Below are 24597 nucleotides of genomic sequence, written 5' to 3'. Positions count from 1 at the left end.
CCAGGGGTGGCATTTTGCATGCAAAATGCCCCCCAACCCTCTGGGGCCCTTCTCCCACCCTTCCTCCCACCCCCCACCAAGGCTCAGACTGCTCCCACTTGGGGGGGGCATTACATGGCCTCCCCAAGTAGGTCCTCTCAGCCCCTAAAGTCCACCCCTTACAGCCCCACACAAACCCAATTCCCCCCCAGCTGCCACACACAGACCCAAATCCCCACATTAGCCCCTCACAGACCCAAATCCACCCCCACCTGCCCCACACCCATAACCCCAGGAACAGGCTGGCAAAGGCCAGCCCTCTCCCTTTGTTCCCTATGCTGGGAACTTCTAAACTCTCTTTCCCTGGGCAATTCTGCACAGCCCAGGGGTGCCACAATGGTGGGCACACTTCTGAGTGCCAGCTGGTCCCTGTAAAAGAGCACCTGAACCACAGACACCCTCCCTCAAATTCCCCCACCACCTACAGAGATGGCTGGCCAGCCAGCCCCATTGTTCCCTATGATGGGAACCAACTGCACAACAAAGAATAAAACAAGAACAACACAAAATAAAGTTTTTAAAAAATTATTTTCTCCCTTCCAAAGTACAAGTAGGCAAAGCATTATGACACATTACACCAGCAGTCCCCCACACAGAAAAATTAAAACAAAACTCACTTAACATCAGAGAATCACAAAACATGATTCCTGTCAAAAACACTTTATTTCTTGAACAGCTTTAGGTTACACAGCAGGGGGGAACACCAAAGGGCATGGCAGCACTATCTTACACAAAAATAACACAACTCACTTAACATCAGAGAATCACAAAAGCACAATTCCTGTCAAAAACACTTTATTTCTTGAACAGCTTTAGGCTACACAGCAGGGGGGGAACACCAAAGGGCATGGAAGCAGTATCTTACACAAAAATAACACAACTCACTTCACATTAAAGAATCACCCCAAAAAATTGCTGTCAAAAGCACTTTATTTCTGTAACTGCTTTAGGTTACACAGTAGGAAGGCACCACAGAGCAGGAAAGCAGTGTACTACACAAAAATAACACAACTCACTTCACATCAGAGAATCACACAAACACAATTGCTGTCAAAAACGGTGAAGTGGGTTGTATTATTTTTTGTAGTACATTGCTATCATGCCCTGTTGTGCCCTCCTACTGTGTAACCTAAAGCTGTTCAAGAAATAAAGTGTTTTTGCCAGGAATTGTGTTTTTGTGATTCTCTGATGTTAAGTGAGTTGTGTTATTTTTGTGTAAGATAGTGCTGCCATGCCCTTTGGTGTTCCCCCCTGCTGTGTAACCTAAAGCTGTTCAAGAAATAAAGTGTTTTTGACAGTAATTGTGCTTTGTGATTCTCTGATGTTAAGTGAGTTGTGTTATTTTTGTGTAAGATAGTGCTGCCATGCCCTTTGGTGTTCCCCCCTGCTGTGTAACCTAAAGCTGTTCAAGAAATAAAGTGTTTTTGACAGGAATCATGCTTTGTGATTCTCTGATGTTAAGTAAGTTGTGTTATTTTTCTGTGTGGGGGACTGCTGGTGTAATGTGTCATAATGCTTTGCCTACTTGTACTTTGGAAGGGAGAAAAAAAAATTTAAAACTTTATTTTGTGTTGTTCTTGTTTTATTCTTTGTTGTGCAGTTGGTTCCCATCATAGGGAACAATGGGGCTGGCTGGCCAGCCATCTCTGTAGGTGGTGGGGGAATTTGAGGGAGGGTGTCTGTGGTTCAGGTGCTCTTTCACAGGGACCAGCTGGCACTCAGAAGTGTGCCCACCATTGTGGCACCCCTGGGCTGTGCAGAATTGCCCAGGGAAAGAGAGTTTAGAAGTTCCCAGCATAGGGAACAAAGGGAGAGGGCTGGCCTTTGCCAGCCTGTTCCTGGGGTTATGGGTGTGGGGCAGGTGGGGGTGGATTTGGGTCTGTGAGGGGCTAATGTGGGGATTTGGGTCTGTGTGTGGCAGCTGGGGGGGAATTGGGTTTGTGTGGGGCTGTAAGGGGTGGACTTTAGGGGCTGAGAGGACCTACTTGGGGAGGCCATGAAATGCCCCCCCCAAGTGGGAGCAGTCTGAGCCTTGGTGGGGGGTGGGAGGAAGGGTGGGAGAAGGGCCCCAGAGGGTTGGGGGGCATTTTGCATGCAAAATGCCACCCCTGGCAAGACAAGCCTTCCCCAGCTGTCAGTGGTAGAGATTAGAGCACCTACTTGGGGAGGCCATGAAATGGCCCCCCCCAAGTGGGAGCAGTCTGAGCCTGGGTGGGGGGTGGGGGGAAGGGTGGGAGAAGGGCCCCTGAGGGCTGGGGGGCATTTTGCATGCAAAATGCCACCCCTGGCAACACAAGCCTCCCCCAGCTGTCAGTGGTAGAGATTAGAGCACCTACTTGGGGAGGCCATGAAATGCCCCCCCCAAGTGGGAGCAGGCTGAGCCTTGGTGGGGGGTGGGAGGAGGGGTGGGAGAAGGGCCCCTGAGGGTGAGGGGGCATTTTGCATGCAAAATGCCACCCCTGGCAAAGGAAGCCTGCTTCTTCATTTTTTCCCCATAGGAAATAATGAAGAAGATGAGTAGCAGCATGCTAACAATATGCTGCTCCTTCGCTTTCTTATGGGAGGATGGGGGGACCTGCTTTGGGGGGCCATAACATGGCCCCCCAAAGTCCAATCTGTCTGAAACTTGGGTGGTTGTTAGAGAAGGGTAAGAGGAAGGTCCCCACCAATTTCGGGCTTATTCGGTGGGAAAATGCCTCCCCCAGACGTCCGGGAAGACGGAGGCATTTTCCCATTGAAAAGCCGAAAGAAAGCCGAAAGAATCCCGAAACGTTTCGGCTTTTTTCTTTCGGCTACCCGAAACGTTTCGGCATTCCCCGAAAGAAGCCGAAACACTTTTGTTTCGGCATTCTTTCGGCATTCTGAATGCCGAAACTCACATCCCTAATCTACACCTATAGGGGCAGGACACCAGACTGGAGTACCAGAGCAATGGCCACGAATCATCTGAAAGTCTTGATGGGTGATAGGCCGGAGGTAGGTGAGTTAATGGATCTGGAAGTGCTACCTAGAGTGAACCAGACAGTCAGAGTTCTTCTGTCCTTCCATACCCAGCATTTTCTGGCTCTTCTATTGAAGAACAAAAGGTCTCTTAGGGCAAAGGGCATTTTCCCAACTCATGTTTTCGACAATGGTATCGTAGAGCCTCTCTTGTGGAGGGAAAGCACTTTAGATTCACAGCGCCAATTTCAAAAGACATCCCCAAGGAAGGGACATCCCAAGGAAATAGTCAAAGAAGCCTTTCTCGTCAATAAGATTAACTCAAACATCATCCTCCCAGAGTCGACACAAGAAGAAGATCTTGTTGATGAGGAGGTCCAGAAAATGTTCACTGAGTTACCGGACCACTGATGTCGCATGGGGATGTGCTGGTATTTGGGCAAACTGTACATGTTTTTGCCCTCAAAATGATAGTTTGACCAAAAATGATTTACATTTATACTGTCTGTGTGCTATAGTGGGTCTTGAATAATTTGAGCTAAGGAACCCATAATGAGCACCGTAGCTTTTCTGTGTGTATGTGCGTGTGGGGAGGCTTTCTATACATTCTTATCTGGCCGTGATGACTAAAGGGAATCTCCATATACCGAGGTAGCAAACCTCTGGATACCAGTGCTATTCTCACACTTATTTAAAAAATTAAAATTTAAAACTTAAATTAAGAAATAAAAATTAAATTAAAAATGTAAAAAGTTTCAAGTTTTGTGCTTTTCATTTTTCCTACTGTTTTTTAAAATTGGTTAGTGTGGGGGGGGGTGCAAGTAGGTATCTCACCTCAGGCACCAGAAACCCTGGCACCAGCCCTGCGAATACCCTGAAAATCTTGCTGGTCTCTAAGGTGCCAATGTATGTCTTCAGGGGCCTCTGGGTCCATCTCCCAATACAAAAGGGAAAAGGGTAATACAACATTCAAGCTCTGTTTGGCTCTGCCACTGTCACCAACAAGGTTGATGTTGGTGGGGTAAAAAGGGAGCACAAAATACTTGTGATATGTTGCCACTTCTTTCTAAAAATTTTGCCTTGCTTCATTTCTCAGCAGTCACTAGCAATCACGGGAGGCACCATTGCTGCTCACTATGAGACACTTCCTTATTCCAATTGGTGTGGCAGAAAGTACACATAACTGTAAGTAAGCGTGGATGGGGATACACCAGTAAAGGGCAGCACCAACAAGCATGAAGAGCTGGGTGGAGGGTGGTAGTGGTAGAGGTAAACATGAAGCAAGCAGCAATAACAGTTGAAGAGGATGGAACAGCCCCTACCACAGCTATGTGCATATGGGTAGAGAAGGAGGACAAGGACCCACAGAAGTTCTTTTGTCTGTAGAAACCTGGAGATATTACTGCTTGTAAAACCAAATTCATATGCTAAAAATAGATTCGCTTTGGATACTGCAGTACTGAAGATGCATTCATCATTTATTTCACTTTCTATAAGCCAGTAGTTTGCTTAGTTCCCTTGCAATATCATATTTCTGCCATTTCAGAATATGTTAAGGTGCCCTATATCAAATGCAGCTATTCAATTAGAAATAAAATTACCAGCAGGGAGAATGGTTCTCTAGCCTCATTATCATAAAGTTATTATCAATCATACAAGAAAGGTCATTTTCTACAGCTGGTTTTGAAGAATTCTGTTCAACTTCAACTAGAGTGATAAATTGTATTTTGAAGAAGTGCTTCAGCGACCTTTTCCTCCTTTCTCTTTCTCCTGCATGGAAACTTTTTCTAAAGGACCATCAAATGGGCTTCAGAAGTGGTCAGTGACTTCTCCAGTAGCCAGACTTAGATGTTTCTCATTTTTCAGTAAATGAGCTCGATGAGCAACTGAAGATCTGAGAGAAAAGTAGCAGAGGATACAAGTGACAGTATCCAAGCAGCCACACCATGCAATTTCCAAGAGCTCATCATCACCCAGTTGCCTTCTAATTTGACTGAGTCATTAAAGTAATGTCTGTCACTGCAGCATCAGGAAGAGTAATTATTGGGACTCCTTTCTGTACATTTGATTTCAATATCTGCATAAAAATATGAACTCGGTATGGGTAATAATACTAAATATACCAGAAGAGATCTCTTTCTTCTTTTGAGCCTTAGAAGTGGACTTAGTCTGACCGTTGGTCCATCTAGGTCATGATTATTGATTCCAACTATCATTGCTTCCTGTAATCTTTCCCAGCCCTGAAATTCTTCAACCAGAGATGACAGGAATTGAAGCTGGGTTCTTCTGCAAGCCAAACAAGAGCCCTGCCATTGAGCCATTGACTCTCCCAGCATTCAGACAGTCAATTTCCCAACCCCAGATTCACCTTATGGCTTAATTCTATGAATTGTTACATTTTAAGTAATGGCTTAGAGCCTGTCCTCTTTTTCTTCTTATGGAAAGAACTTTGGCCTGTGGAAGAGAGGGGAACTGATTTTCAGCAGTTCCTCTCCCACTGAAGATCTGCAGCTTGCCTGTCATGCTAAAGGGACAAATGCAGGGGACACAGCAGGCAGCTGCAAGATATGAAACATTTCCCCTTCATCTAGCACAACTCTACTCATGCTAGACATCTCAATGGCTTGTAGCACAAAGTCACAGCACCGGCACAAAGGAGAACAAAGAAACCCAGCCACAAAACTGGGCTAAGGGCCACTGATTGGTGGCAGCATTCCCTCCTGGCCAGTCATGTGACACTCAGTGGAGCTTTCAACATGCAGGCATGGCCAAAGGTGCACCTGCCATCATTGACAATATCACTTAAATGTAATGTCAAGACACTGCAAATTCAAAGTTTAGCATTTTTATTCAGGAATGAGCTCTGGCGTTCCAGACATAATGCTCAGGCTTGATATTTGACCTTTGTTGATTTGTTTCCATGCTCTTTAAAAGGGAGTTTGAAAGAAGGAGTTATATGAGATTGAAAGAAGGAGTTAAATCAGAACAAAAGTCAGCATTTTCTATATGCCATGTCAGCTGTCAAATTCTGTCAAATACTGGCAGCTACCACATACAAGCTGCTAAATACCACCGCTGCGTGTCAGCTGTCAGATAATAACAATACTACTTAGCATTTATATAGCACTTCCAGAGTTCAAAATACTTCAGATACATTATCTTGTTGTAATCCTCAGGGTCTAATGGACAAGTTAAAAACTAACAAGTCACCAAGTGGATGGCATGTACCTGAGAGTTCTTAAAGAATCAAATGTAAAATTGTTGGTCTCCTAACCAAAAATATGCAGTGTTGCTACCCGATTAGATGACTGGGAAGTACCAAACATAACATTTTTTTTTTTTTTTACAAAAAACAGATCCAGTGGAGACCAGGAAATTATAGGTTGGTAAACTAATGTCTGTTTCAGGTAAATTGCCAGGGATTATTATGAAAGAAAGAATTATTAAGAAAAAAAGAAGATTGGTGATTAGAGTGCTGGACTAGGGAAAATCAGTTTCAAATCCCTGTTCACTATGAAACACACTGGGTGACCTTGGGCTAGTTATTCTGACTAATTTACCTTATGGAATTGTTGTGAGGATAAATTGTATGGGGGAATCAAATATGAGATCTTTAAAGGAAGAGTGGGATTAAAATGTACTAAACAAAAATGATGAAAATATCAATATGGTTTCTGTAAAAAGAAGTCCTGCCTTACCAACCTTCTTTGAGAGGGTTAAAAAGCATGTGGATAAGGGTGATCTGGTAAAAGTGATATACTTAGACTTCAAGAGAGGTTTTAATAAAGTCCCTCATCAGAGGTTCCTGAGTAGAGATGGGCACGGTCCGCATAACGGACCTAATTTCGTCACGAACTTACCCAGTTCGTCCTTCGCGAACACGCGGCCTGTGGGCGCGTGTTTTTCTCACGAAACCGCTGAACATTGGGGCTTTCTGTCCGTGTGTCCGTTGGCCCGTCATGCCAGGATTCCCGCTCAAACAATTTCCTCGGCAGCGCTGTGGAGCCACCTTCCCCGTTTGGAACACACCAATCTTAGCCCAGGAAACCTTGATTGGCAGCTCTGTCAGCCAAACAGAGATCACCAGCCTTTCTGCATAAAAGACAAAGCACGCGAAGCTCCGCTCCATTTTGCTGACGTGGGGACGCAAGTTAGTTTAGCAACTGCTTGCTGTGGGGAAGGTTTTTTTTTTTTTGTGAGAGTGCGGCTTGTGCCTTGGGGCTTTGGGGCTTCAGTTGCAAGAGAGCTTACTCTTTTCTCCATTCCTGGTTAATTTTTTTCTCCTCCTTTCTATTCTAGTTTTCTTGAGAGCACTTTTAAAAAAATCCTTTTACCGCACTATCAGGTTACTCTGTTTTCTTTCTGCGTTTTTCGAGTCCTTGGGTTCTTCTCGGGCTTAATCCCCCCCCCAAATCTCTTCCTTTTTTCAGGGTTGCCGGTGGGTTCTATTGTGCTCTGACGCCATCCACTCACAGACCCCCAGTGGATGCAAGGTAGCTTTGGGTGTTGTCTGCCTGAGTTCTTGCCTTCTTTCCCCCACATTCTTTCTTGGCTGCTAATGAGATGCAAGCGGAGGGAGAGTGCTATTAGGCTCTGTGAAACACCCACTCTCTGATGACCGGCAGCAGATTTTGGGGTGCTCTGTCTGCTTCACTTCTTTCTAAGCCTTTTTCACTCCCTAAATAGTGGTTGACTTGGGGGGCATTTCCAGCCTGGCTTTTGAGGTGCAGGGGGAAGACTGCTACTGGCCTCTATGAAACACCCACCCTAGAACCACTGGCAGCACATTTTGGGGGGCTCTATCTGCTTCACTTCTTTCTAAGCCTTTTTCACTCCCTAAATAGTGGATTTGTATTTGTATATCGATGAAACAGTGTAAGGCACATGATAACTGAGCTTTACAAACATATATTATCCTCCTCCCGATGACAAGCCCTGTCCCTGGCACCTTCTAAGTACCTCCTCTTTTTCTTGATATGATTTGTATGCTGACAAAACAGTCTAAGGCACATGATGAGCTTCCTTGATGGACTGCATCATGTTCGGTGAAGTGGGTTTCGTCGGCGACTGTCCTGCTCTTGCAAGCGCAAGGGCCCCTCTGAGGGTCAATCCCCAAAGTCCAGTGAGAAGTAGGACAGTGGCCCAGGTCAGCTTGCTTGATAGCAAGCAAGCTGACACACCACGTCACTAAGGTGGGACTCGTTGTCCACTGCCCAAAGAGGCTCCCTCTGAACAGGGTAGCATAAGTTTCCTTCCCTCAAGGTGTGGAAGACATCCTTTCCATCCCTCCCATGCCTTCCATTCCAGCAAGGGGCCTTTGAATTGCTACATGATCCTGTTGCGGATTTGGCTTTCACTCAAGTACATCTATTCATTTCCCATCATGGAGAGTTGGTCTCCCCGCCCCCGGGGAGGGCATCTCTTGTTGATGCAGCCCCATGTAGGTGGGTTTTGTGGGCAGCCACCTCTCCTGGACAGGAACACAAGTCTCTCTCCTTCCCCCAAGGGTGGGTAAGGGTCAGTCAGAATAGGGGAGGGGAAGTTGTTGTTTGTCTCTTTGGAAAAGTGATAATCGAGGAGCGTTACATGAGAACCTTTTGTGGGGAAAGTCAACTGAAGTGAAAATCTGTGGGAAAACCAAGGCCTTTTCTGACTCGAACCGGTTCTTGAACTGGGCCTGGTCCATTAAAAGTTCGTGGACCGTGGTCTGTGGAAGCCCACGAACCCCAAACCGGCGGTCCATAGGCAAATGCCAGTCCATGCCCATCTCTATTCCTGAGTAATTATGGAAATGGATAAACTGGTAGAACAACAGAAAGCAAAGCGTAGGAGTAAATAGTTCTCACAGTTCCACAGGAAGCATCAAGCATACTTTTTTAAACTCAGTACATACATGTGCCACAGGCCTTCCTCACACAAATGCTACAGACCTATTTAATATATTCCTACAATCTCCTAATCCACAAAATAAGTTTCTGGTTTAATTCTGAGATTACACTTTCTACATCTCTGAAATTATGCATTGGGGCTTCTCTATCATGCCTAACCTACTAATCCCATTCCTTTCCTTTATTTTCCTGCTATGTTTGTTTAATGTATCATCCAACCTGAAAAAAGTCTTACAAATCTTACTATGTTGTAATGTTTTGGCTGTCGTAATATATTATCCTATCATTTTTTTATTCCAATTGATTGACAGAGCTGCAAATACTTTATTAATAGATTACTTGTAATATTACAATTGCACAAGAAAAGAGGCTTTTGTAAGGATTTTGTGTGTGTCTGCTTGTGCTGTGTTTGTCATAATCTATGATTTAAAATGTGATACCAATATACATTAAAAATTTAAAAATGTAAAAAAAAAAAAAGATCACTTCACTTTACAGTTTTATTTTTCTGGCCTTTTTCATTGCAAAATCGTGAATTATCTTCCCAAAATCAATTTCTCTTGCAAGTTCACACTTAAAATAGCTTGTTAACTTAACTTTTGCCCCATAGTATGTATGTATTTATTTACTTCATTTATACCCTGCCTTTCTCCCCAGTGAAGAACCAAAATAGCTTACATTGTTCCATTTTCTCCTCACAGTAACCCTGTGAGGTAAATTACGCTGAGAGCATATGACTGTACAAGGCCACCCAGCAAGCTCCCATGACAGAATGGGGATTCAAACCTGGGTCTCCCAAACTAGTTTAACAGTCTAACCATTATTCTATACCAGCTCTCTAATTGAATAGCTGTAGTTTTTGGTGGGTGCTAGCTTATTGAAGCTTCTTCTATGCATCCTTCCCTGACAATCAATTGTAGATGTTTTTAAGAAAATCTCATTTAATAAGGTACGGAAGTAATACTGTTTTACAGGAGGTCTAATATATGAGCAGCAAGTTAAGAAAATTGTGTCTGCATCTTTTGGCATTGATTTTGCTAGTTTCCATGTTTCTTCAAAGTAAGGATCCCAGTTAGAACAATCTTTTGACAAATAGAATTTGTTACATTTTTAAGCCAACAACATGAAACCTTGGAGAACATCAATACATTTGCCAAGCTCCAGGTGGAGCCTGGAGTACTCATAGAATAACAACTGATCTCCAGGCAACAGAGATCAGTTCCCCTGGAAGGAATGGCAACTTCAGAAAGCTGACTCTTAAGCACTAGGTTAGTAATTTAGCATGTTGCATTCCAGGTGCACAATTCTAGACCAATGTTTGCAGTTTAAATATGCAATTCTAAATGGAGGTTACACCTTTCTAAGTCTGTTGGCTTTAGAAGAGTGTAACTTTGAATCCATTTATTTCAAGTGTTTAAAGGTTGTATTGTCGAAGGCTTTCATGGCCGGAAAACGATGGTTGTTGTGGGTTTTCCGGGCTGTATTGCCGTGGTCTTGGCATTGTAGTTCCTGACGTTTTGCCAGCAGCTGTGGCTGGCATCTTCAGCATCTGTTGTATTTTTTCGGGTGGGTTTGAGCAATCAAACCCAGGATGAATCAAACAACCAAGGAAAAACAGTCTCCTACAGGAAAAGTGTTTTTGCCATATATCAAAGGAATTACTGATCAGATGGGAAAGGTTATGAAAAAGCATAACCTTCAAGCAGTATTCAGAGCCACCTGAAAAATACAACAGATGCTACGATCAGCAAAAGACAGTAGAGACCCCCTCACCTCTGCAGGAGTATACCGTATACCCTGCAGCTGTGGACAAGTTTACAACGGGACCACAAAGCATAGCATCCAGACAAGAATAAAAGAACATGAAAGTCACTGCAGACTTGGACAACCTGAAAAATCAGCAGTGGCTGAACATAGCCTAACTCAAACAGGGCACAGTATCTTATTCCAGGACACCGAAATACTGGACAACACTTCCAACTACTTGGTCAGACTGCACAGGGAAGCCATTGAAATTCACAAGCATAAGCAAAACTTCAACAGGAAAGAAGAAACCTTAAGAATGAACAGAGCATGGTTTCCAGTTCTGAAAAACACCAGGCTAACAAAACACTCTACACCGGACAATAGCCCTGCAGAGACGATTAGCACATCAAGCACCAATCCATATGCAAAAGAACCTCCTCAGGATACAGTGAAGCCTCCCGCCATTAGCATTCCACACCCTGGGAAACTCTTACAGGATAACTCAGCTCACCCCACCCCTCCTGAGTAGATATAAATGACCTGCCAACATCTTTTGCACACTGTGACACTGAGAGATCTCTGTCTTTTGGTGCTACACCTCTGAAGATGCCAGCCACAGCTGCTGGCGAAACGTCAGGAACTACAATGCCAAGACCACGGCAATACAGCCCGGAAAACCCACAACAACCAATGTTTAAAGGTTGCTTGACTTTCTGTTGGATAGTGGCCTAAGTAAAAGTGGCATGTTTAATCAAATGTGCAATATAGTTGACAGGCTATCTGATGAAGGTGAGCTCTGAGTCACAAAAACTCGTGCTAAAATAATTTTGTTTGCCTTTAAGGTGTCACTGGACTTCTGTTTTATTTAGCTTCAACTATGTCATGTATGATGTGATGAAAATCAGATTTACTAATCTAAAATAAAGTTCAAAAAATACCATAACTATAATTTTCACAGAAAACTGCAACTTTCAGCACACTCAGATAAGGCAAGCCTGGGAAGTTCATATTAAAATCAAAGCAAATTTAAAATCATATAATATTGTAAATATGAGGTTATGTTGTGGCAAAATCCAAAGTTATTTGCTCTACTCTTGCCATGAGGGGAGGTGCCTGTACTCTCTATCTGAAGCATTTCAAGGGTATGAATTAACTGTATGTTACTGATTTATATACAGCACAACTCCAACTCCCAGACTGGTCTTGCATCCTCTTGGTTTGCTCATTCAAGGGCATGGGCTAACAGCCAAGCATCAAGTCCCCTTTGGTTCTTGTCCTTCTGCCTACACCTAAGGCTTGTGATTCTGGCCACACTCAAGCTAAATATATTCAACAGAAGCGGAACAGAAGCTCAGCTCATATCTCACACAGCTGGCCCAGTGATGTTCCCAACTTTTCTCTCCTGCCAGGACTGTTCAGATACAAAACCAGCACAAGAAGTCTTATGTAGCTCATTTTTAACTGTACATGAGCTGCCCATGGTTATGGTTCTGGGGCACAAGTAATCTGAGCAATCCAGGAAATGATGAGCTTGCTATCTGGCCATTGGCCATGCTGAATGCCCCCAGCTGCATAGATAACACTTGAAATACTGCTCACTTTGTATTGTAAGCTCATTATACATGTGAGCATGGGGGCTGCTCTACTAGAAAGAAAATAAGTTGGTTTGAGAAGGGTAACTCTCCTTTTCAAATACATTATTAGCAAAAATTGCAATATCACTAAGTAAAATTAGTTGTCAGCCCTAGCACTAAGTGCAAGTAATTTTTCTAAAGCAAACTGTTAAGGGATTTTTGAGGACCCCCCTCCTCTAAAATTAATATGTGATCATTCATTCACACAAGCGACAAACCTGCCTCGGTGGCAAATTCTTTCTCCCTCACTTTCAAGATTAAACTGCAGATATAATAAGTGAGAAAGTTCCTTTCAACTGTAAACATCCTTTTGTTCCCATTTCATAACTAATGTTTTAGCCTTGGACAAGTTTTTTCCCAGAAGTATTTTGAACTCATAACAAAGTATGGCTCTAGGATTTGAGGTGTTTGTATTATATTGGGGTCTGACTGTCATGTAACTCAAGCTTGTGTGATGCCATATATTCTGGGGAAAACATAATTCTGAAGAGATATTTGTATTAACTTTTTTGATCTTTTATTCTGTAAACAATTAGTGTAAAGGTATATACGATTCTCTGATGTAACTGTTCTTTATGCATATGAGCCAGAGAGAGAATATGCATCTGAGCTTTATTTGGAAATGATAAAACTCATATTTCTTTGTATCACTGTGATTGGAGTCTTGGATTATATTTGCGTAAATGGTAGTAGGGAAATTTATAATTGGCAGCAGAGTACTATTAAAAAATTTTCCTATCACAAACACATGACATTTTCACATAGCTAAATTCTGATCTCATTCCCAGAGTGTTTCTCCCAGGCCATAAATAATAAATGGGGCTATGTATGCTACAATTCTACAGAAGTACAGAAAAAGCACAGGGTGTAATGCTAAGCACAGATTTCCCTTTCCTAAGAATGGCAACTTGCAATTTAAAAGCAAGCTTTTAGCCTATATGCAATGATATTCTTGAATATGTGGTCAATGCCTGTTGAAATCTCAGAAGCTAGAAGGGTGGCTGAACATTATTATCAGTAATTGAATGCATTATCCTTCCCATTCCTAGCAGAATCAGTAAAAATAATAATCAAACTAGCAAAAAGAACAAGAATAAATTTTACAAAATAATTTGTACAATTGATACAGTACAAAGAATTCTGCTTTCCTTGATGCAGAATCTGGCTGGCATAGATGCAAGATTTAATTTCATTTTATTAACAGTACACACAGCAGTTGGATAAATTACCTCCCTTAGATCATCATAGGTGACCATGAGTTTAATCCTATGAAGAACAGAACACACGAATCGGTCATTTACAGTGCAATCCTAAGACTGCTTTCATGGAAGTAAGCCCTAGTGAACAGACCTGAACAGAATTCTCAGTAGACCAGCTTAGGATAGCTCTCTGACAGTGCAATCCTAAGAACTTTTCTGGGAGTAAGCCCCATTGAATAGACATAAGTAGGATTTTAAATAGTCCTGTTTAGGATTGCTTTCTAAATCAATGGGCTTAGAAGGGTGTAACTCTGGTTAGAATGGCATTTTAATCTCCACTGCAATCATAGGGCCATATTCTCCTTTATACACTGTGTGTGTCTTACTACCCAGTTCTCTGTCTTAAAACTGAAAGCTCACTTCCAGAGAGGCAAATGGGCTCAGAGAAGCAGGAACAGAAGAATTACTTAACCCTTTCCCAAGACAATATTTCTCCACTCCAAATCTATACCCTAAGTTGTTTCTTCCCCTGCAGAGATTTAAATGAGGGGCAACACATCTGCCAGAACATTCCATCACTAACCTAGCAGAAACTTCAAATCAAAATTACAGTACCAGGCTGCTGAAATTGAGTTTATTTGCACATTTGAAACAATGGATCTCCCAGGGTTGAATCAGGACATGGGGTTTTTCTTGCATTACAGATGCTTATTTCTGCACTTTGCACCATGCTCTATCAAGCTAACTAAACATGTATTATAGATAGCTTCCTGACACTCTCATTTGCAATACCCTTCCCATCCTCTGCGTAGATTGTAAGGACTCCTTCCTTTTTACACTCCTTATATCTGATGAAGGGAGCTCTGACTCTCAAAAGCTCATACCTGGAAATCCAGTTGGTCTTTAAGATGCTACTGGATCCAAACTTTACTTGCCACTCAGATCTTCATAAGGATTGTCATGCAGAGGGAAAAATTCAGGAGGAGGAATAAAAAATAGGCAGGGAAAAATTAGGTACATGTTGCTGTTTCTGTGGTCCCAACTGCCCCCTTGGAAACTGATATTCTGATTTGAAGATAGGCATCAAGGTGATGTTAATGCATTTGAAACATCTACTTTAGCCATTAGGCTGAAGATAATGACATGACCCTCAGAGAATTTCCTCACTAAGTATAAATTAGACAGGCCCTACCCAGGTATAAATACGTCTTAGTAGCAAAGCCTTTGCTGAATTCTTAACCCACCTGTAATCAACAAATTTTGAAGACTAACCAAGTCAGTATGGATTTCATCCAACTGTGAAAACAAGACTTTATGCATGAATCCATTGCTAGGATATAAGATCCCCTAGTTGGACCCCTCCCCCCACCCCATATCCAGCATCTAGGAATGTGTATATTCATTTGTTAATAAGTATAGGGGGGATCCAGATACAGCCCTAGTCATAAAGCTATGAATATAAATAGGAAAATTAACAACACTTGGTAAGATGCAGATATCTCTGTTGTTGAGTTGTTTGGCTGTCCGACTTAGAGAATATTAAAACTAAGTTCATGCTCAGAAGGTGAGAGTCAGAGGGGGAGAGAATATAAGTGACAGACTTCTCAAATCAACAGTGTTATATAAATCTTACCACAGAAAAGTGATTTGCTACAGTAGATGCAAAAACTTTATTTAGATAGCATTTGAGGAGCCCCTCCCTATTCCCATCTCGCTTTATTTTATTTTTCAACTTTGAATGTAAGTTTATTATTTATTTTTTCATTGGTAAATCTGACAGGATCAGTGCCTTGTATATTACTGAGCATTTGTAGTGCACACATATGCTGATTTTGTATGCATTTACTAACCAAGTGCACACAAGTTATCTCTGTGTGATTCACACATTGAAGTACAATCACTGCCAGCAAAGGTAATTATTTTAGTGTGTATTTTCTACCAGATACATTCCCTTTTTACCTTGCAAGCCTCATTACATGCTCTGATGCACTACCTCCTGCCTTGCTTTGGATGCCAAATGCAAGCATTGGCTTGTCATGTAATACTGCCTGTCTTCCTTAGAGTGCCTGTCCCTGGTCCCTCTCTCTTGCTGCCTGTTTGCTGTGTTGAGTTGACAAATACAAGCTTTGGCCCCTGTCCAGACCTGTTGTTTACCTTTCTTGAGATATTTAAAGTCAATCTTCTGCCCACCATATAATGCTGCCCTCCTTCCTTGGGTGGCCAATTTCAAGCTCCTTGGGGTGCCAGATGCATCCCATGACTCTCTCTATAACATTGCCTGCTTCCTTGAGTTGCCAAAAGTAATCTTTGAGTTGCCAAAAGTAATTTGCTGTGTTGAGTTGCCAAAAGTATGTTTAAGTATGTGCCTTTCCTGGGGTTCCAAACACCTTCCTATGCTCTTTTTGTAATGCTGCCTACCTGCTAAGGGTGCCAGACATTAGGGCCTGCCTGCTGTGCAAGTGAAAATGTTAATTGCCTCTCTGTCTGAAACTAAACATCAAGAATTCCTTGGGAGAGAGGGAGAAATGCAGAAAAATTCATCCCTGTTGGACTGGGGAAAGATTTACAATTGGTCTTTAACAAGCTAGAAAACTGGGATTCCATTTCCTTTCTGCTTAGATTATGACAAAACCAGCTCTTGTGAGGATTGCAGTCTCTAAAACGTTCATTAAACGGGAAGCAAATAATGAATAATAAAATAGCTAAACAACATCAAAATGATTTTTAATAAAAACTAAACGGGAAAAATGAACACCCATACACATACATATGAACAATTATGGCAATGCAATCTCCTCAGGTAACAAGGGGAGATTTAATGTATCCCCCCACAACATGCACACACAGACATAGAACTAGTGGTTGGAGCTAAAAGAGGTGACCAACTGATTTTAGGAATATATTTCTGCACAAGTGGACCTCTAAACTGAAGCCCTGGCATTTTATGCAAATTACACAGCTGAAGGCTTTGGTTCTATCTCATGTCAACATATTTCTGTTGGTAGAAACTTGAAATGTGCCATCAGTAATGATACCTGCTTCTGCATAACATGTCAAAAATATACTTTTGTAACTGAGCAGAGAATAAAAACCCTTGAGATTATTGGCATTTAGCTGTAGAGAATACATGTCTGCCATTATTTACAAGTGGGTTATTGCTTTCTTTTATGAATAGGTGTAAAGATGTTTGCTAATTATATACTGCATGGGGGGGCACGAATTCAGCTGTCTACTAACATATTTTGAATGCCCCTGTTTCTATATAATTACATCTATGGTAAGATGAACAACTTTGTGCTGGTATAATAGTAACAAATATGTATATATCCTAGCCTGATCTTGAAGTGGGCTATAAATGGATTTTCCACCTAGTTAATCTGAAACTCACTTTTCTTGTTGAAAGAGTTTCAATATTTCAGAGGTCTTTTCATTTGATTATACATGCAAATCACCAGGGAGGCCTGAAACACTGATCATGAAATTATTCATTCCTGCAATAGAAACTTAACAACCATATCTACACAGCGAACAAGGCTTTTAAAATAATTCTCTTTTCCCCCTGGAGTATTGATAATGGCTGTTGGAAACACAGGGGTCCAATCCAGCAAGGCCTTCTAAACAGCAGTGCAGGGAGAAGGGGGAAGAGGGGAAATGAGGCAGGAAGGAGCAAATGTAAGGAGGTGGGTCTTTCTCAGATCTTGGTTCTCCTTGCCATTTAGGGAAAAAACTGGGTCAATGGCACGTTCACATGGTGCTTACTGTGATCTTAAATGAACAGTCACTGGTCTAATATCAGAGAGAACTTTTATATCCTTCAATGTTCCCTGCAAAGGAATGTTTTTTGTCCACAGGCTCAGGTACCCTTAGTAAAGCACTGAGTAATGAAGGTATGGGAATGCCTTGTTTTGAGACCAGCCAATGATCTATCTAGCCCAGTCCTGTGTATCTCTGAGCCACAGCAATTCTCAGTCTCACTCTCAACAACTGCTAGCTGAAATTGTTTAATTGGAGATGCAAGGAAATGAACCTTCTATATACCAATCACTGAGCTATAGTTCACCCCTCAGTCAGGGAGAGATGTGGACTTACCTAGAGACACTAAAAGTACAATCTTAAGCAGAGTTACTGATTTCAATGGTCTTAGATTGGAATAATTCCCCTGAGGATTACCCTGTAAACATGATCGTTTTTTCAATTTTATCCGTTGGAGAGGTCCAATGAAAAGTTAGTTTTCTCTGTATCTGTTGCCTTACCGGCACTTTCCTACTTTATCCCCACCCCCGCCTCAGACTTCCTTGAGTTCATCTTCTCATGGGGTCACATGAGTAAGGAGCAGACACTTGTCACATAGGAAAAAAGCAACATCATCTATTATGGGGCCCAGATCACAGTGTGCTCCAAACAGTGAGGGCTGATGGGGAGTACCACAAGAAGGTGCCTTTAGGGTAAATAGCTTTAGATGACTCCAGTTAGGGACCCAAACTAAATGCTACAAAGGTTGAAAATTTTCCCAGTTTAACAATATTTTAAATGATCCTAAATTCAAATAATATGATAGTCTCTGAGGGCCAACACACACACCTCATGATCAAATTCACACCTCATGAGTAATTTAGCCTCAACAAGCAGTCAGGGGGCATGCAGGATAGATCAGGACCTTACTTGACTTTTCCCACTATGCCATTTCCCTCAGTTGCTTTAGCACTTGAAGGGAAAATGCAGGGGCCTATCTTCATTCCCTGATATGACTAAAAGCAGTGTGTGGGAGAGGATTTTCAGGCAGGGAAATGGCTTGAGTGAAAATTAAATCCTCCTCCCTTCACAACACCTTGACAATATCCGTATCAGACCTCCAATGGCTGCTTTTTGCAACCAAATGACACATCACTATGGGTAGATCCTCATCATCATGAGTAGTTTGACCCTAAGAATGATTAAAGCAAGTGAGTTTTACAAAGGATGCATAGAATAGTGGTTAAAGAACAGGAACTGATAACTAGTTCAAGTTCAGCCCAGCCATAAAACTCACTGAATGACCTTATCCTGTCCCTTCTTCCCCATTCTGTATTTTGAGAACAGTAATTCTGGGCTAACTTGCAGGAATGTTATAGGAGTTAATGGTTTGTGAAATGCTTTTGAGTATTAAAAAATAGTATGGAACAAATAATAGTAGTAATTGCACTTTCTCTCTGCATGTGGGACACTCTGATCTGACTTGCATGATGATGATGGTAACAGACAACCTTTCAGGAGAAATCCTGAACATTTGAATCATTTCTGAAGCTACGGGGGTAATGTTGATAGGTGACTTATAATGCAATCTTGATTTCTAGACTGTCAATAATAGAATATTTTCACTGTAAAATTGGGGCATAAACACTGTGTCATACTAGAAATGAAAGACTTGTATAGCAAATTTATTTAATAATAACATTCAATTCATATACCGCCCTTCAGTATGACTTAACACCCACTCAAAGCAGTTGTTTTTATCCCCACAACAAAACACCCTGGCCTAACTTAATTTTGAAGTTCTAGACCTTTCCCCTTACCTTTCTGCTGTTATTTATGGCTTTAGATTATGAACCATTTGATCACAACTGTTAACTTTCCTTTACCTTGCTGATTCATCAGAAACAGAGCAAACATCTGGCTAGGTTGCAAGGTCATACTGATGACTGGATCAATGTCATTATGTTGAGCTGGACTCACAGCCATCTCTTTACTAAATGATAATACTCATAATGTATGTTAATTCTTAAAAGAATAGTAGCAAAACATTTGTGATAGTGAAAAATTATACATAATTCTAATTACATATTGCATACAATTATTTATTTAGTACATTTTAATCCCACCAAGGAGCTTGGAGTGGAGTACATGGTTCTCCTCTCCTCCATTTTATCCTCACAACAATCTAGCGAGGTAGGTTGGGCTGAGAGAGATGGTACAAGGCCATTCATGGAAGGATGGGGAATTGAGCCTAGGTCTCCCATATCTTGTTCTATATTCAAACCACCATATCACACAGGTTTTCTCCAAAGAACACGCCCCCTACCACTACCTAAACACTAATATTTACTTCCAAAGACACTTGATTCCTTTGCCACAAAGTCAGATGATTTCATCACATCTTACATGACTTTCAAATAAGACAATGGTTTTGAAACCATCAACCGATAATTTTTCCTCTCGTTATGTAGTACAGATACAGTATCACATATAGGAATGAGGCCGTGAAAGTGTTTCCCTTTAAGGTCATGGAATCATGGAAGTGCACTTTTATGGTATGCTGAGAAACCTTCATAAACTCTTTGATCCCTGCAGTTTTACAGCATATCTATAAAATTATATGGCATATGTTGAATGAAGGTTTAATCAGCTCTATTTGGCTGCTCTGGTTTCTTTTCCACCAATTTTAGGCCTTTTCTTTTCAAATTAAGACATTAGTTAGATTCCAGTTACAATAACATCAAGACCAGAGAGGGGGGAAATATATGTTAAAAATTGCTGGAACGTTGAGTGTGTGTGTGTATCTGAAAATTGTATACTTCTTTGTAGATATTGTTTCATTCCAGTAATATATTTTAATCCAAATCACTTGAAAAATCTGTCTACGCTACAGTTAATGGATTTAATTACAATGAATACAGTTCTGACCTTTCTCCAGTCTAGATTTAGACATTGTGCACCATAGTAAATGCCTTTTTAAAATTCACTAACGATATGTCATTATTAGTAGACAAAAGAACATTGATGATATCCAAAGACTTATCTAAAGCTTTTGATTTAATCATCATGTTCCCTTGATTAAAGAAATTACTATTCTTTGGACAATTTATTCCTGCTATTATCTGGGGCATATTTTCTTGGACAGTCATAAAAATGTTAGAGAGAGAAGTTTTGATGAAAATGGCTACAGTTATGAGTTATTTGAAAATGTTGATTGACCCTTGTTTGTGATGGAAAAACAAATCTTATGATGTAAATAATCAAGCTTCGATTGAAGCTGAATTCTAAGTCCCAGATAGTGGCTTTCTCACATGCTACACTCCGTTTAGGAAACTAGGATACATGGTGCCCTGAAGCCACATAGAGGGAAGGAAACCCATGAAAATAGGTACACCAGCACTGGGACAAGCACTGGCTATATTGCTGTCAATTTTCTAGATCAGTTGTCATAATATAGCTTGTGTCATAAAGCTCAGAGATAAATATATCTACATGGAGAAGTCAGTTCTCAACATACCATCCTATACCTTCAGTTTTCTCACATTCTGTCACAATCAGGAAACTGAACCCAGTATTGGGCTATGTAGGTGTACATGGGCCTGATTCTCAGTAGCCTGGCTATGATCTGGGACACAATTAAAAGAGGGTGAAACTTGTGTGATTGCTAGGAAACAGAGTTAATTATCACCCCAGTAATAGTGGTGTCCACAACTTTATTTTCTCCTTTATGAATGAATGGCCATTATTCATTCCTATGGTCAAAAGCTGTCTCAGGAGTCAACTTCTATCTGTAAAAATAGCCATCAAGGTGTCTTTTAAAAGCCATCAAGATACAACCAATTACCAATACACTTAAATACGCACAAAACCCAGTAGAGTGATATTTCAATAGCAGCTTCCTAGCCCTTAAAGTTGTTTCAGCTACTGTTGCCCTTTCTGTTGTTCCTCCTTTGGACTGTGATGACTAAAGATAAGAATCTACCAACCCAAGAAAGACACTATCAAGCTTACACACATTAGCCTGATGTTATCCCATTGCAGTCAGAACAAAACTTGTCCACATCATTGTCACTGGGGTAGAAGTGTAAATTTTTTTAAAAAATCAGATTTGAATAATTTGCCATTTCAAAAACAATCAGCACATTTAATATCAAAACTGGAACTAGTAGTATTAGGACATCATATCTTGGTTTTGTTGCCCTGAAAAACAAATCTCCCACATTTAATTCCTCCCCTCTTCCTTTGATGATGAAATTATCAGGGACTGCACACTCACCCAAGGGATCCTTCCTGTCATATTTCAGGTAGATAGGAGGAAATATCTCTGTTCCATAGATAATTCCACTTGCAAAGTATTGTGAATATGAACTGATACGTTTGAAAGCTTTGCCCTCCTTTTTAGACAGACACAAGGAAGCATTTGAGCAAGGGGATGCAAACCTTACCTGTTCCCACAACCTATATTACTGTACTCTAATACTTTCAGCATTTCCCTCTAACCATCTGGACTAGGGAAAAAAACCTTCAAGCATTGAAGCAAGATATAAGCTTAGGGCAGTGTTTAGATTCCCTGATCTATGTACTCTGGTTTTGTTTAAACATACATATGTATGTATGTGGCATCAAGTTACAACCAATTTATATTGACCCCAGCAAGGGGAATTCAAGGCAGGTGAGAAGCAGAAGTGGTCTGTCATTGCCTTCCTCTGCAGAGTCTTCCTTGGTGGTCTCCCGTCCAAGGACTGATCCTGCTTAGCTTCTGAGATCTGATGAGATCAAGTTATACCATACCATTCTACATCCCTTAACCACATATAAACCCACCCTCATTTTCTTTATGTGAGAATAGGTAAATTTTTCTACTTCTCCCACTCTCCTACTAAGACTAATAGCAGATGGCAAGATGTAATTTATATCAAAGAAATGGTGCCGCTACTTAGTACATATGTTAAGAGTTCTCATACCTTGAATCAACAGTTCCACTGTTCATGAGAGATATTTTATTTTTTTTAATTTATGTTTCTTTATAACATTTATAGTCTACCTTTCTCACTGAGACTCAAGGCTGGTTACACAGTGTGAGCCAGAACAATCAATATCAAAAACATTTCAATATACATGTAATGGTTATATACAAGCAATTTTGCAAGATTTAAAGAGGAAGGAAGGATTTAAAGATGCTTAAACAAAGCATAAACAAATTCCATGACTGATATATTAAATAACATAGGAACTACCCATTAGGGTCATACCACAATAGTCGTGAAGTCTACGGTCCCTCACTGTTTACTGCAATAGTGATGAATTCAGTGGTTATATTGTGTCTAATTTGGTTTGTGGTTTTCTTTGGAGGAACCAAGTCATAGCCTCTGCCTCTTTCCCCTTCTGTTCTGTGAGCTGCCTGTCACTGGGAAGAAGCCTAGGCCTCTACCCCATCTACCCCCATCTGCAAAAAAACCCTCAACAGCCCCATTTGCCTGCTAGCTAATAAAAGCAAAGTGTTCCCTCCATACCTTGCAGATCATGGAGGATAGCTGGTACTGCCTATCTATCATGGTGAAGAGAATCATAACCTTTGTGACTCTACTGCATCTTCCCCTTTGTTTGACAATGAATGCAGCCTTTTCCTTTATCATTCTGAGCAGATGGGCTAGCTGGCATGAAAATGCTCTTCAGAGGAAGTGAGGGGAGCCTCTATATCACTCCCACTTCATAAAGCAGACAAGCTGCCTACTGGAGATGTGGAGGGTCTACTCTACAGCATCTTCACCAACACTTTCAAGAATCTCAATACAGGCATGGATGCTTCTCTGTACTTTCCTCTAAGCTCCTATAATCACAGGGAAGAATAGTATGTTTTCAACACTTATCCCACTGCTACCAGAAAGAGCATGGAGAGGATGACTGATCTCCCTGGCATATTGTTTAATTCTGTTAGTCATCCAAAGAGCTCAGGGCAGCAAGCATGGTTTTCTCTTCCCGGCTTTATTCTCACCATAGCCTTATGAGCTAGCTTTAGCTAGTGTGACAGATCTAGGTAATGCAGTGAGCTTCATAGCAATGTGAGAATCTGAACCTGGCTCATGGTCAAGAATAGATATGTGTTGGGCCTCTACAACACTGATGAAGGATATAATGGAAGTAGATATATTGCCAAGAACCTTTGCAGACCATAACCCACTAATGGTGACAATGATAAGATCTTTAAAAAAGTATAACTGGAGACTGAACATATTCCAGTTGAAATGGAAGTATTTTTTAAGCAAAATACACAACCAGAAATAGCTATAGCACCAGTGTGGGACACAAGTAAGGCCTTCTTTAGAGGATTAGCAATAAGGTTTGCTGCCCACCAAAGGAAAGTGAAAACATGGAGATTCCAAGAATTGACAAAGCATATGAAGAAGAATGAAGAAAAATTAAAGAAAAACCCCACAGTACAAGAGTTGGAAACAAAAATAAAAATATTGCAGCACCAAATCAATGAATGCTTGATGGAAGAAATCACAAAAAAGATTAAATTTGCAAGATAAAATTATTTTGAAAATGCAAACAAACCAGGAAGATGGTTAGCATATAAAATTAGGAAAGAATCAACTAAAAGAATAATAAACACTTTAAAAGATGAACAAGGAATAGAGAAATATGGAAAAGAAGAGTTTAAAAAGATCATAGGAGAATTTTATAAAAAATTATACCAGAAGGTAGAAATTTGCCCAGAAAAACAGATGGACTATCTGAAATTAACTACAAATACAAAATTAACGGATGAGCAAAGCAGAATATTGAACAATCCATTTACTATAAGGGAGATAACCGAAGCAATTGCAAACCCAAATAGATGTAAAACACCAGGACTGGATGGACTCCCATCGGAATACTATAAAACATTTGAAGAATGCTTGGCAATACCCTTTAAACAGCAGTTGGAAAAAAAATTATGAAGGAGGGAAGATTCCAGATTCATGGAACGAAGCAACTATATCGTTAATCCATAAAGAGGATACAAACCCCAAAGAAATCAAGAACTGTAGACCTATATCATTGCTGAATGTTGATTATAAAATATTTGCCACAATAATAGCAGCCAGGTTGAAAAAGATATTAAATCAAATAATTCACCAAGACCAAATGGGTTTCCTACCAAGAAGACAGTTAAGAAATAACATTAGAATAGTATTAAACATCTTTGAATTTTATGAAGCACACCCAGAAAAACAACTGGCATTAATTTTCTTGGATGCGGAGAAAGCCTTTGACAACGTCAACTGGAAGTTCATGGTAGAACAACTAAAGGAGCTGAAATATGGAGCCAAATTTGTAAATATGATTCAAATGATATATGCAGAACAAAAGGCAAAAATAATTGTGAATGGGGACTTAACAGAAAGTATAAAAACAGAAAAAGGAACAAGACAG

Source organism: Eublepharis macularius, chromosome 2 (genome assembly GCF_028583425.1).
Source record: "Eublepharis macularius isolate TG4126 chromosome 2, MPM_Emac_v1.0, whole genome shotgun sequence".
Taxonomy (NCBI): Eukaryota; Metazoa; Chordata; class Lepidosauria; order Squamata; family Eublepharidae; genus Eublepharis; species Eublepharis macularius.
The sequence above is the reverse complement of the archived record's forward strand: the minus strand, read 5'-3'. Positions refer to the sequence as shown.